The sequence below is a fragment of the Lynx canadensis genome, chromosome A2 (genome assembly GCF_007474595.2).
Source record: "Lynx canadensis isolate LIC74 chromosome A2, mLynCan4.pri.v2, whole genome shotgun sequence".
Taxonomy (NCBI): Eukaryota; Metazoa; Chordata; class Mammalia; order Carnivora; family Felidae; genus Lynx; species Lynx canadensis.
This window is the reverse complement of record NC_044304.2, coordinates 95,282,186-95,295,878: the sequence shown is the minus strand read 5'-3', so window position 1 is coordinate 95,295,878 and position 13,693 is coordinate 95,282,186.

Below are 13,693 nucleotides of genomic sequence, written 5' to 3'. Positions count from 1 at the left end.
TTGCAAACTTTTTGGCCTTAGGCCTGGGACTGGCAGGTAAAATGCAGAACGCCAAATTAAATTTGAATTTCAGATAATATTTTGGTATGGGTGTATCCCATGCAGTATTTGTTTATCTGAAATTCAGATTTAACTGGGTGTGCTGTATTTTTATTTGCTAAATCTGGCACTCCTACTGAAGACCCCTTTACGGTCTTAAAAATTATAATTTAGAACCCCCTCTCCCCCGCCCCGCCCCCCAATACTCTTGTTTACAGGAGTTACATCCATGGACATTTATGCATTAGGAGTTGAAATACATTTTATTTTATTTATTTTTATTTTTATTTTTTTATCATTTCTTTTTTCAATATATGAAATTTATTGTCAAATTGGTTTCCATACAACACCCAGTGCTCATCCCAAAAGGTGCCCTCCTCAATACCCATCACCCACCCTCCCCTCCCTCCCACCCTCCATCAACCCTCAGTTTGTTCTCAGTTTTTAAGAGTCTCTTATGCTTTGGCTCTCTCCCACTCTAACCTCTTTTTTTTTTTCTTCCCCTCCCCCATGGGTTTCTGTTAAGTTTCTCAGGATCCACATAAGAGTGAAAACATATGGTATCTGTCTTTCTCTGTATGGCTTATTTCACTTTGCATCACACTCTCCAGTTCCATCCACGTTGCTACAAAGGGCCATATTTCGTTCTTTCTCATTGCCACGTACTACTCCATTGTGTATATAAACCACAATTTCTTTATCCATTCATCAGTTGATGGACATTTAGGCTCTTTCCATAATTTGGCTATTGTTGAGAGTGCTGCTATAAACATTGGGGTACAAGTGCCCCTATGCATCAGTACTCCTGTATCCTTTGGGTAAATTCCTAGCAGTGCTATTGCTGGGTCATAGGGTAGGTCTTTTTTTATTTTCTGAGGAACCTCCACACTGTTTTCCAGAGTGGCTGCACCAGTTTGCATTCCCACCAACGGTGCAAGAGGGTTCCCGTTTCTCCACATCCTCTCCAGCATCTATAGTCTCCTGATTTGTTCATTTTGGCCACTCTGACTGGCGTGAGGTGATATCTGAGTGCGGTTTTGATTTGTATTTCCCTGATGAGGAGCGACGTTGAGCATCTTTTCATGTGCCTGTTGGCCATCCGGATGTCTTCTTTAGAGAAGTGTCTATTCATGTTTTCTGCCCATTTCTTCACTGGGTTATTTGTTTTTCGGGTATGGAGTTTGGTGAGCTCTTTACTGATTTTGGATTCTAGCCCTTTGTCTGATATGTCATTTGCAAATATCTTTTCCCATTCCGTTGGTTGCCTTTTCATTTTCTTGGTTGTTTCCTTTGCTGTGCAGAAGCTTTTTATCTTCATAAGGTCCCAGTAGTTCATTTTTGCTTTTAATTCCCTTGCCTTTGGGGATGTGTCAAGTAAGAAATTGCTACGGCTGAGGTCAGAGAGGTCTTTTCCTGCTTTCTCCTCTAGGGCTTTGATGGTTTCCTGTCTCACATTCAGGTCCTTTATCCATTTTGAGTTTATTTTTGTGAATGGTGTGAGACAGTGGTCTAGTTTCAACCTTCTGCATGTTGCTGTCCAGTTCTCCCAGCACCATTTGTTAAAGAGACTGTCTTTTTTCCATTGGATGTTCTTTCCTGCTTTGTCAAAGATGAGTTGGCCATACGTTTGTGGGTCTAGTTCTGGGGTTTCTATTCTATTCCATTGGTCTATGTGTCTGTTTGTGTGCCAATACCATGCTGTCTTGATGATGACAGCTTTGTAGTAGAAGCTAAAGTCTGGGATCGTGATGCCTTCTGCTTTGGTCTTCTTCTTCAAAATTACTTTGGCTATTCGGGCCTTTTGTGGTTCCATATGAATTTTAGGATTGCTTGTTCTAGTTTCGAGAAGAATGCTGGTGCAATTTTGATTGGGATTGCATTGAATGTGTAGATAGCTTTGGGTAGTATTGACATTTTGACAATATTTATTCTTCCAATCCATGAGCACGGAATGTTTTTCCATTTCTTTATATCTTCTTCAATTTCCTTCATAAGCTTTCTATAGTTTTCAGCATACAGATCTGTTACATCTTTGGTTAGATTTATTCCTAGGTGTTTTATGCTTCTTGGTGCAATTGTGAATGGGATCAGTTTCTGTGTCTTTCTTTTGCTTCATTGTTAGTGTATAAGAATGCAACTGACTTCTGTACATTGATTTTGTATCCTGCAACTTTGCTGAATTCATGTATCAGTTCTAGCAGACTTTTGGTGGAGTCTATCAGATTTTCCATGTATACTATCATATCATCTGCAAAAAGTGAAAGCTTGACTTCATCTTTGCCCATTTTGATGCCTTTGATTTCCTTTTGTTGTCTGATTGCTGATGCTAGAACTTCCAACACTATGTTAAACAACAGCGGTGAGAGTGGGCATCCCTGTCGTGTTCCTGATCTCAGGGAAAAAGCTCTCAGTTTTTCCCCATTGAGGATGATGTTAGCTGTGGGCTTTTCATAAATGGCTTTTATGATGTTTAAGTATGTTCCTTCTATTGCGACTTTCTCCAGGGTTTTTATTAAGAAAGGGTGCTGAATTTTGTCAAAGGCCTTTTCTGCATCGATTGACAGGATCATATGGTTCTTTTCTTTTATTAATGTGATGTATCACGTTGATTGATTTGCGAATGTTGAACCAGCCCTGCATCCCAAGAATGAATCCCACTTGATCATGGTGAATAATTCTTTTTATATGCTGTTGAATTCGATTTGCTAGTATCTTATTGAGAATTTTTGCATCCATATTCATCAGGGATATTGGCCTGTAGTTCTCTTTTTTTACTGGGTCTCTGCTTTAGAAATCAAAGTAATACTGGCTTCATAGAACGAGTCTGGAAGTTTTCCTTCCCTTTCTATTTCTTGGAATAGCTTGAGAAGGATAGGTATTATCTCTGCTTTAAACGTCTGGTAGAACTCCCCTGGGAAGCCATCTGGTCCTGGACTCTTATTTGTTGGGAGATTTTTGATAACCGATTCAATTTCTTCGCTGGTTATGGGTCTGTTCAAGCTTTCTATTTCCTCCTGATTGAGTTTTGGAAGAGTGTGGGTGTTCAGGAATTTGTCCATTTCTTCCAGGTTGTCCAATTTGTTGGCATATAATTTCTCATAGTATTCCCTGATAATTGTTTGTATCTCTGAGGGATTGGCTGTAATAATTCCATTTTCATTCATGATTTTATCTATTTGGGTCATCTCCCTTTTCTTTTTGAGAAGCCTGGCTAGAGGTTTGTCAATTTTGTTTATTTTTTCAAAAAACCAACTCTTGGTTTTGTTGATCTGCTCTACAGTTTTTTTAGATTCTATATTGTTTATTTCTGCTCTGATCTTTATTATTTCTCTTCTTCTGCTGGATTTAGGCTGTCTTTGCTGTTCTGCTTCTATTTCCTTTAGGTGTGCTGTTAGATTTTGTATTTGGGATATTTCTCGTTTCTTGAGATAGGCCTGGATTGCAATGTATTTTCCTCTCAGGACTGCTTTCGCTGCATCCCAAAGCGTTTGGATTGTTGTATTTTCATTTTCATTTGTTTCCATATATTTTTAAATTTCTTCTCGAATTGCCTGGTTGACCCATTCATTCTTTAGTAGGGTGTTCTTTAACCTCCATGCTTTTGGAGGTTTTCCAGACTTTTTCCTGTGGTTGATTTCAAGCTTCATAGCACTGTGGTCTGAAAGTATGCATGGTATGATCTCAATTCTTTTATACTTACGAAGGGCTGTTTTGTGACCCAGTATATGATCTATCTTGGAGAATGTTCCATGTGCACTCGAGAAGAAAGTATATTCTGTTGCTTTGGGATGCAGAGTTCTAAATATATCTGTCAAGTCCATCTGATCCAATGTATCATTCAGGGCCCTTGTTTCTTTATTGACCGTGTGTCTAGATGATCTATTCATTTCTGTAAGTGGAGTGTTAAAGTCCCCTGCAGTTACCACATCCTTATCAATAAGGTTGCTTATGTTTATGAGTAATTGTTTTATAGATTTGGGGGCTCCCGTATTCGGCGCATAGACATTTATAATTGTTAGCTCTTCCTGACGGATAGACCCTGTGATTATGATATAATGCCCTTCTTCATGTCTTGTTACAGCCTTTAATTTAAAGTCTAGTTTGTCTGATATAAGTATGGCTACTCCAGCTTTCTTTTGGCTTCCAGTAGCATGATAAATAGTTCTCCATCCCCTCACTCTCAATCTAAAGGTGTCCTCAGGTCTAAAATGAGTCTCTTGTAGACAGCAAATAGATGGTCTTGTTTTTTTTATCCATTCTGATACCCTATGTCTTTTGGTTGGCGCATTTAATCCATTTACATTCAGTGTTATTATAGAAAGATATGGGTTTAGAGTCATTGTGATGTCTGTATGTTTTATGCTTGTAGCGATGTCTCTGGTACTTTGTCTCACAGGATCCCCCTTAGGATCTCTTGTAGGGATTAGTGGTGACAAATTCCTTCAGTTTTTGTTTGTTTGGGAAGACCTTTATCTCTCCGTCTATTCTAAATGACAGACTTGCTGGATAAAGGATTCTCGGCTGCATATTTTTTTCTATTCAACACATTGAAGATCTCGTGCCAATCCTTTCTGGTCTGCCAAGTTTCAAAAGAGATATCAGTCACCAGTCTTATAGGTCTCCCTTTGTATGTTAGGGCACGTTTATCCCTTGCTGCTTTCAGAATTTTCTCTTTATCCTTGTATGTTGCCAGTTTCACTATGATATGTCGTGCAGAAGATCGATTCAAGTTACGTCTGAAGGGAGTTCTCTGTGCCTCTTGGATTTCAATGCCTTTTTCCTTCCCCAGTTCAGGGAAGTTCTCAGCTATTATTTCTTCAAGTACCCCTTCGGCACCTTTCCCTCTCTCTTCCTCCTCTGGGATACCAATTATGCGTATATTATTTCTTTTTAGTGTATCACTTAGTTCTCTAATTTTCCCCTCATACTCCTGGATTTTTTTATCTCTCTTTTTCTCAGCTTCCTCTTTTCCATAACTTTATCTTCTAGTTCACCTATTCTCTCCTCTGCCTCTTCAATCCGAGCCGTGGTCATTTCCATTTTATTTTGCATCTCGTTTAAAGCGTTTTTCAGCTCCTCCTAACTGTTCCTTATTCCCTTGATCTCTGTAGCAAGAGATTCTCTGCTGTCCTTTATACTGTTTTCAAGCCCAGTGATTAATTTTTTGACTATTATTATAAATTCACTTTCTGATATATTATTTAAATCATTTTTGATCAGTTCATTAGCTGTTGTTATTTCCTGGAGATTCTTTTGAGGGGAATTCTTCCGTGTGGCCATTTTGGATAGTCCCTGGAGTGGTGAGGACCTGCAGGGCACTTCCCCTGTGCTGTGGTGTATAACTGGAGTTGGTGGGCGGGGCCGCAGTCAGTCCTGATGTCTGCCCCCAGCCCACCACTGGGGCCACACTCAGACTGGTGTGTGCCTTCTCTTCCCCTCTCCTAGGGGCGGGATTCACTGTGGGGTGGCGTGGCCCGTCTGGGCTACTTGCACACTGCCAGGCTTGTGGTGCTGGGGATCTGGCGTATTAGCTGGGGTGGGTAGGCAAGGTGCACGGGCGCAGGAGGGGCAGGCTTAACTCGCTTCTCCTTAGGTGATCCACTTCAGGAGGGGCCCAGTGGCAGCGGGAGGGAGTCAGACCCGCTGCCGGGGGGGTGGCTCCGCAGAAGCACAGCGTTGGGTGTTTGTGCGGAGCAAGCAAGTTCCCTGGCAGGAACTGGTTCCCTTTGGGATTTTGGCTGGGGGATGGGCGAGGGAGATGGCGCTGGCGAGCGCCTTTGTTCCCCGCCAAACTGAGCTCTGTCGTCCAGGGGCTCAGCAACTCTCCCTCCCTTTGTCCTCCAGCCTTCCCGCTTTCCGAGCAGAGCTGTTAACTTATGACCTCCCAGATGCTAAGTCACGCTTGCTGTTGGAACACACTCCATCTGGCCCCTCCGCTTTTGCCAACCAGACTCGGGGGGCTCTGCTTGGCCGGCAGGCTGCCCCTTCGCCCCGGCTCCCTCCTGCCAGTCCGTGCAGCACGCACCGCCTCTCAGCCCTTCCTACCCTCTTCCGTGGGCCTCTCGTCTGTGCTTGGCTCCAGAGACTCCTTTCTGCTAGTCTTCTGGCGGTTTTCTGGGTTATTTAGGCAGGTGGCGGTGGAATCTAAGTGATCAGCAGGACGCGCGGTGAGCCCAGCGTCCTCCTACGCCGCCATCTTCTCCACCCACATTTTCTGAAATACATTTTAAAGCCTACCATGTCAAGCATGTGTTCATTAGCCGTTGGGTGTTGATGTCGTCACATGCCCTGTAGCCTCTGATCTTGAGCACTCCACTGAAAGCATGAGAGTGGAAAGGCAAATAACTGGCTTGGCTTTGTTGGAAACACTTTTGACCAGGAGGACCTTCAGAAAGGGTCTTGGGGCCTCCCTGGGCCACACTGGCGAACAGCTGACCTAGTACGAGGGCATTATGACAAGCCAGCCCCCTTCTTATTAATATTGCTAGTCAAACAGGCTTCACCAGGTAAAGGGGTCTCTGCTTTTCAGCCTCCCTTCATAGTGTAGTGGTTGCATACCTGTCTTCAAGATCCTGGGTGTTCTAGGCTTGATATACTTGGAGAGATCTCAATGTGTATGTTGGTGTCATCTCCCAAGGAGAAAAAGAAGGAAACTATACTGAAAGGCTATGATATCACAAAATCTCATTTAGTGCTTATGACAACCCTGAAAGGAGTTATTATCCCTATTTTATTGTTAACTGATGATTAACGGAGGACCATGATTTGCACCCGCTGCAGGCACATAGCCTCTGCTCTGGCACCACATCTGGAAAGACCTTCAAAGCAGGCTGTGGCTCAGGCATTCTTGCTCTGAGTCTAGGTTTCCCAATAGTAGAACAAACTATTAACTACTTTCCAGGACCGTTCTGGGGATTAAGACCAAGTGTAAAAATGGTTGAGAAAAATAGGTAAGGAGTAATGTCTCCTCATTTTAGAATAGTGCATTCTGTGAAGGGCACCTAGGTGGTAAATTTCGTGCCCCCTAATGCATCTCTCCGTCTCCTAATGTACTTCTCTTTGCAGTTCATCTGCAGATTACTCCCTCTCTTTCACTGAGAACCTTGACCCCTGGATCACCAGCTTCCTCTCCACCATAGGACACCATCCTGGGTTGGGTCAACATCCACATGTGTGAAAACACCCAACACTGTTTCCTCCATTCCTCCTCAGCCCATATCTCCATCTCCTGTTTTTGTCAGCTCCTACAGCTCCTGGTCATCTCCTTCTGAGATCATCAGGAAGAACTACATTTCCCTCCCTTTTATCACAAAGTAACTCTGGCCACCAAATCGAGAAATAGAACATTACCACCATGAAAGCCCCTACTTGCCCCTTATCCAGAAATAACCAGGGTATTGGCCTCAGACACCATAGATTTTGTAGATTCCTCTTGTTGGGTTAAGAATGTTGCCTTCTGGTTCTACTTTCATCAGAAATGTATACAGTTTTATCAAATAGTTTTCTCTATGAGATGATCACAATGTTTTTTCTTCTTTATCAATGTGTGGATAACACGGGTAGATTTCTGAATGTTAAACTAACATTACAACTCCTGGAATGAATCCAACTTGGTTGTGATACACCATCCTTTTCACATATTGCTGGATTTGGTTCAGTAATATTTTTCAAATTTTGTGTCTATGTTCATGAGATGGGCTTATAATTTCCTGTCTTGTAATATCTTTGTCAAATTTTTGCATCAAGATTATGTTGGCCAAAGTAAGGACTTAGGATTTCATTCTGAGTGACACATGACTATTTGAGGCTCTTCTATGTGCTTATATGAAGATAAAGGAAAGAAAGCAATTTATAAAACAGTGTATAAAATATGATCATTTTGCATACATTTGAAAGCTGTATGTGTGTGATGAGTATTTGTGTTAGTCGTTTAGAAAGAAAACTTGTCAGTTGATGGTAACAGAATTGGTGAGGGAGACTTTCACGTTTCATTTTGCATTGTTTGAATTCTTTTCACCACATCGTGTGTTCCTTTTATTTTATTTTTTTTATTAAAAAACTTTTTTAGGGGCGCCTGGGTGGCGCAGTCAGTTAAGCGTCCGACTTCAGCCAGGTCACGATCTCGCGGTCCGTGAGTTCGAGCCCCGCGTCGGGCTCTGGGCTGATGGCTCAGAGCCTGGAGCCTGTTTCCGATTCTGTGTCTCTCTCTCTCTCTGCCCCTCCCCCGTTCATGCTCTGTCTCTCTCTGTCCCAAAAATAAATAAACGTTGAAAAAAAAAATTAAAAAAAAAAACTTTTTTAATGTTTATTTTTCAGAGAGCGAGACAGAGCATGAGCAGGGAGGTTAAAGAGAAAGGGAGACACAGAATTCGAAGCAGACTCCAGACTCTGAGCTGTCAGCACAGAGCCCAATGTGGGGCTCAAACCCACAAACTGCGAGATCATGATCTGAGTCGAAGTCGGACGCTTAACCGACTGAGCCACCCAGGCACCCATGTTCCTTTTCTTTTAAAAATAGAGAAAGTATCAAATGGGAAAAAAGGAAACACAGGCAGTTTTTCAGCCCTTAAAATCCTCTCCCAGCTGGAGATAGTGTGCAGTGGATTGGGTCTAGTTCAAGGACTGGCAGCTGGATCTCCTCCTGTGGCTCAGGTCCTTGTCTGTAAAGCAAGGATGGTATTGCCCACCTTAGGGCTGTGTGAAGATTTGATCAGTTCTTGTACTTGGTTCATAGTTCTAAGTCAATAAGTGGGGCTTCTCCCCCAAGCAGCAAGGCTGTCAGTCCTGTGCAGATGTACTAGAGTGTAACAGAGTGGTGTGCTGTGGGGACAAACTGGGCTGCTAGGCAGAGAAGGTGATGCGGTCAGGGGTGGAGAGACAAGTCAGGAGGTGAGGGAAATGGGTGGGAGAAAAGAACTCAGGAAGGCAACTCGATGTAGGCTGTGACCCAATCCCCTGCTTCCTCACGGGTGCCTCAGTAAGAGCAAGAGCCACAATTGGCCAGGCTTGGCTCCCTGAGCTGCTAGAGGAGAGGTCTGAGACTGAAACAAAGACAGAGAGAGACACCCAGCCTGAATCCAAGCGAAGGGTTCAGTTGTTGCCCACAGAGACAAGTTGTACCTACGGGGATGCTTGAGAAAATTCTGTTCATGGTGTGTGTGTGTGTGTGTGTGAGAGAGAGAGAGAGAGAGAGAGAGAGAGCTTTGAAGAGAGAAATAAATACTTCCTAAGGTCTTCCTAAGGGAAAGGAATAAAGCTTAATTCCCCAGGGAATTATCAGTGTTGACAGTCTAATTTGCATGGTTCATTAATTTAAAGTCTTAAAATTAAAAAAAAAGAGAGAGCAGATGCATAAAATATATCACAGGTTGGTTTCAAAGAGAATGCTATTCATCCCAGTGAATACGGGCAGCGTGGAACTCCTTGACCACTCATACCTTTGTCCTTTACCTCTCAGGTGCAGAGCATCTGAGTCCTCACTTACTTACCTGTCAAAGGAGGATAATAAGAGCATATACTTCACAGGGTCAATGTGAGCATTCAGTGAGTGAGTACATGTGAGACTGTAAACAACTTCTGCATCTGATAAATGCCCAATTTATTAATGTTGATTCTGAGGCCAATAAGAAAGGAGGAGGAGGAGGAGGAGGAGGAGGAGAAAGAGGAAGAGAAGGAGGAGGGGGAAGCATTTCTTTTGACCAGGTTGGTCAAGGCATTAGTTCTACTCCCCCCTGACATGTAACCTTGGGAAAACATAGTTAACTCAAGTTGTCAACTGACAACAAACTAGGGAGAGAGATTGTGGACGAGACAGAGATGGTGCAGGAGAGGAGAGCCTAGGCAGATACTCTTGCTGACCTTTCCCTTTGTCATCCTCAGGAGAGGCATCCTGATGTCCACATTCCCCCACAGACACACCTTCCGTGTCATAACCTAATACAGTTGTACGTGTGTCCCATGGCTCCCACCCCCGCCCCTGGAAACCTTGGACCAAGGTTTTAGGACACTCCTTCACCTGTGGTTGGTTTTGGAGGTTCAGGGGTAGGGCCTCATTGAGACTCAGGACACAGCACATCAGCCATGACCCTTTAACCACTGTGAGTCTAAGCATAGACTTGACTCAGAGCCCCTCTCCTAGGCAGCAGGGACTCTGTCCCACCCCAGGCTCCAACTGCCACTCCCCTAACTGTCACTCAGAACTTCCCTTCTCAGCCTCAGGGTCTGCCTGTCCTTTGGATGACCTCTGGTTTAGGAGACAAGAAACCTTTCTGAGGACCAGGTGAATGCCTTGTTCTAAGATTAAGGCACGGCTGACTGTAGTTTCAGGAGAAGAGCTCAACTGCCTTTGACCTTTGTTAGTTTGTTTTTGTTTTCAAGTGCTTTGAAACTCTTGCTGCCTCCCCAGCTTCTTATTTGCAGGACTGCTGGGGAGGAAACCAGCTCGGGTATTGAAGCAGCTTTCAGCGCTTGTGGGAGGACCGTTTTCCTCAGAGGAGCTCCAGACTTTATCAAAACAGAGAAGTCTTTCTTTTTCTCTTCAAAATGTAAATATCTTTTTTTATATAAATAATAAATGCTCACTATAAAAATTCATACAACTCAGAGTGTATTCCCCAACTCTGCTGTTAGAGATAAACATACTAACAGTTTGTAGTATATGTCTTCAGTCTCTGGAAATTGTGTGTGTGTGTGTGGTGTATATAATTCAAAAGTGTATCGTAGTGAACTTATGGCATGAATCCATGTATATCTACCTTTTCTTTGCCAAAATCAACCTAACCATTTCCTTCATGGCTGATATTTAGTCTTTTAAAATTTGGGGCAGTAACAGTGAATAAGGTAATGAGCTCTCTTATACCTGTATCGTTGCCTGTTCAGATATTTTTACGGGATAACCTCCTGAAAATGTAATTGTTGGGCATTTTGAATCTGATGCTGCCAAATTACTACAAGAAAAAGGTTTACACAGCTGCCAACTCCCTGAGGTTATCTCAGGGCTGACTTCGCCACTGGGCACAATAGGCACGTTGCCTAGGGCCCACTGTCTCTTAGGGGTCATGAAAAAATTTTAATTTCTTTTAAAATCAGAAAAAAATGAATAAATAGTATACAATTAATCCAGCCTGGATTGTACTTTTTTTACACTAGTGCAGTCATAAAATGTATATTTTAATATTTTTTGTGTGGAGGGGGATCCCCAAAGACAAATGCATGTAGGACCCCCACAAGTCGTAATGTGGCCCTGGGTTATCCATTTTTTCTATACCCTTGCGACTCTGAGATTTATCTTTTTAGTTTTCACCGGTCTTTTATGCAAAAAACAAAAACCACAATTGTCTTTACTTGAAGACAGTTCACAGTTGTTTTTACTTGCACTTCTTTGGATATTTGTGAGGGATTATCTCCTAAATTCATTGACCATGTAACTTTCCTTTATGAATTTCCTATTTATATTCTTTTCTCATCTTTCCGTTGAATTGCTCATCTTTTCCTTGTTAGAAACTTCTTTTCACAGTAAACATTACAAACTTTATTTTCACAATTTTGCATTTCAGACTTATTGGTATCTTTTTATAATGATATTTTAAGTGTTTTTGTACCCCAGATTTAACAAGCCTTTCTTTTATGGTATCATTGTTCCAAAGGCCTACGAAGATTTTTTTGATATTTTCTTACAGAATATCTATGGCAATTAGATATTCTATATTTTATGAGATATTATAATATCTTTAATTCATCTGGAATACATTTTTGTAAAAGATGTGAAATGGTTCTTTGTTTTCCATGCATAGCTAATTGTTCCAACACCATGGGACAATAATTTCAAACTCCACCTTCATCAGATTTTAAATTCTCATATATACATGGGTCTATTTCTTACATGTCTTCCATTCCATCAATCCATTTATCTATTGACGTGCTAGCACCACACTTTTAATTCTATAGCTTCATGATATTTTGATGTTTGATAAGGTAAATCGCTACTCCCCACCTCCCCATAATCCTTCTCTTTCAATTTTTTTGATTATTCTCATATATTTACTCTTTCTGATGAATTCTAGAGTTAACATTTTCAAGTGCTAAAAAAAAAAAAACCCAATGAATTTTGTAAAATTTAGAGATTAATTTGAAGAGAAGGACATCTTTACAAAATAGAATCTGTCTCTCCAAGAGTGTGGTGTTCTGTTCAGACCTTCTGTTTATGCCATTCCCAGTTGGACTATGGTTTGCCCAATCCCTGGCCCTCTCAACAATCTCCTCAGACTTTGTGGGGCAGAAGGCCAGCAGCAGGGGCTTGTCTGAGTCTTTATGTCCTCCTGAGGTTAATGGTGGGGAGCCTTTATTTGCCACTTTTTGTTCATTTAGTACTGGTTTTCCAAGAACTGTGTTCTGCTCTAAAGCACTGTGGCAGAGCCACTGTAATCTCTTATCTGGATTTCTGGTCTCTTTGCTTCTGTTTTTGCTTATTCTGGCTCTTTGTCCACACTGTGCCTAGTGCAACCTTTCTAGTCAGATCCCCATGGTGCCCTGCTAGAGAAGCTGCAGTAATTCCTCATTGTATTAGTTGTCTATGGCTGCTGTAACAAATTACTATAAACATGATGCCTTAAAACAATACATATTTTCATCTTACAGTCCTGCGAATCAGAAGTCCAAAATCAGTCTCATTGGGCTAAAACCAAAGTGTCAGCATTTCTTTCTGGAGATGCTAGGGGAGAATAAATGTATTCCTTATCTTTTCCAACTTCCAGAGACCTCCTGCATTCCTTGGCTCTTGGCCCCTCCCTCCATCTTCCAAGACAGCAACTCTATTACTCTGACCTCTGCTCCTGTGGTCACATCTCCTTCTGTGACTCTGATCCTCCAGCCTCCCTCTTATAGGTATAATCCTAAGGATGCTTGTGACTCAGCTGGGTCCTCCAGATAACCCTGGATCACATCCCTACATCAGAATCCTTAACTTACATCTGCAATGTTCTCTTTGCTATGGGAGGTAGCATTTGCCAGTTCCAGAGATTAGGATGTGCACCTCTTTGGGGGTGGGGGCATTTATTCTGCCTACCACAGTCATTACCTTCAGGATGAATTTGGCTTGCCAGCCCCTCATTGACCTGCCCTAACTAGTCCTCTGTCTAACCTCATTCTGCTCTGGAACCTGACCTCTCTGCTGCTTCCAGTTCTGGTCCAGGCTGATTCCCCTGCCTTTCCCCACCTCTTACTCCTACTCATCTTCCAACTTTGGCTTAAACTTCACTTTCTCTGGAAGCTTTTGACAACCTCTTCTACTTCCTGCATATTCCTCCAGATTTCATTGGGGGTTCTCATATCATCCATTGTTCCTGACCCTGCTTATTTTGCCTTTTATATATGTGTTTTTTAATATGAAGTTTATTGTCAAATTTTGCCTTTTATATTATTGTTTGGTTATCTTCTCTTCCAAAATATAAGCACTTTGAGGGCAGAGGTGACGAGGACAGCTGCACACTTGGCACATAAGAGGGAGATTATTAAGTCTTTGCTGAATGAATTTATAAACATTAATTTTATAATAGAATGCAAGTTATTTTACTCTATAGACCTCATCTTAAAAGTATTCATCATTCATCCAATAAATATTTGTTAAGTACTGACTTGGTAAGTACTGAGCTAAGGC